The following is a 1,998-nucleotide window of genomic DNA, read 5'->3' as shown; positions in this document are numbered from 1 at the left end:
GAAATATTTTACAGATATCCTTATAAATCACATGTAATTTGAAGGTTTTAGAGATTCATATCCTATATAATTTCAAATTAAGCATATAAAAATGAAAAATGAACACTTTAAGTTTATTATCAAGTTTTAGATGTTTTTAATTAAACTTTTCTATTTCTTTTTTTTTCACTGAAGCATGTTTCTATTTTCAAATTAAAGAAATGAAGAAAATAATAAAAGCATTTGAAAATGGCAATGGTCTCGTGAGAAAATATTCATTATAATTACTACATGCAAATAATCGTAACAATAATATACAGTGCTTCAATTTTTCAATAATAATATTTTATCATCTTAAAGATCTGTCAACTCATTTTATACTTTTGTTAAACTGACTAGTTAGTTGGTATATGTCTGTGCTTGTAAAAATTAAATACAAGAAGTGGAAAATATAGATGGTGATAATGATAACAACTCTAGGGAAAAAGTTCAGGAATGCTTTTTTAAAAAAGTTGATCTTTCTAAAATGTATGATCGTAATACAGGCATATGGTTAAAATTTGAAAAATAACAAAAGAATATATAATGAAAGGTGAGTTTCCTTCCAGCCATAAACTCAAAGTTCCACTCCCTAGAAAAACTAGGCAATGGTTCCTTGGAAGTTCTCATGGAAGTTTTCCATGAGAAACAAAACTTGCACCTAAATAATTTTCCCTTTTTGACACAAATATATATGCACATGTACTACGTGTATATACATATCACCATTATGTATCTATCCATGTAAACATGGATTTTTTAAATATAAAAACTTCTTAACCTTGTATGTTTCACTTAAAAATTGTTTTTGGTGATTTTTCCATATCAGCACATACGGCTCAACTGATTCTGAAAATCACATATATCAGCCAATTACGTGGATGTACATTTTTTTGTATTTACACTAAAATTGCAAAGAATATTCTTGTGTGAATGTCAATATTTTTGGTACATATGAGAGTACATCTATGAATAAATTTATGGAAGTAGAATTATGGATAAAAGAGTATATTATTTTAAATTTTAATAAATGTTACTAAATTGTCCTTCAAAGATGTTATACTCACTTACACTTTTACCAACAGAGTGGGAGAGTGCATGATTTTCTACAGCCTCACCAAGATGGCTTAATATCAAACTTTTCCATCATTGTAAAATCTATTTCTGAATTGATATATTAAATAAAAAATGAGAAAATTATTTGGCATTATATCTCCTACATTTAAAAAACACAATATATATTTTTATTTCAACTATCCCTTTTAGGCAAATATATTTCTTCATCTAAATTATCTGAACTTTTCTCATTGCTCCATATCATTCATCATATGCCATTAGTTGTAGACAATATAGCTAAATCTAGAATTTCTGTAGTGCAACAGTTAAAGAGATCTGAACTACCTATGATACGATAAGGGAAATATCAGAAAGAGATTGTGATAAAGAGAAAGCTACACAGCAAAATTCTCGAATAAAATGCAATTCGTGTTATGAGAGGTGTCTCTGAGGTGTTATAACACATACAGATAGCATTTCTGCTTTAGGATTAATTCACAGTCCACTTCTATTGCAAAACAGTCTAAACCTCATGACTCTCTTTCCACCAAAATAAAACAAGTTTCTTGGTCTAAAATAAATAAATAAATAAATAAACAAACAAATAAATAGATAGATAGATAAATAAATGTTCACTTGATAGGGTCATGCCCACCTGGATAATATCCATATTTTAAGGTCAACTGATTTGGGACTTTAATTATAACTGCAAAAAAATTTAATACAAATATCTAGATTAGTGTTTGAATAACCAGAGCACAGAGATCTTGGAGAGCAATTTCTAAAGTTCTGCCTACAACTAACTCCAAATTTTAGTAGGATTAAGCAAATGGTAACATCCCATATACGATGATCTTCTTCCTCTACACTTAAATTTTCCTAGAAATAGATAGAAAATATTATTGGTGGCATTAATAATGATAA

This window comes from Pteropus vampyrus, unplaced genomic scaffold (assembly GCF_000151845.1).
Source record: "Pteropus vampyrus isolate Shadow unplaced genomic scaffold, Pvam_2.0 Scaffold70, whole genome shotgun sequence".
In the NCBI taxonomy this organism is placed as follows: Eukaryota; Metazoa; Chordata; class Mammalia; order Chiroptera; family Pteropodidae; genus Pteropus; species Pteropus vampyrus.
Note: the sequence above shows the minus strand (reverse complement) of the source record.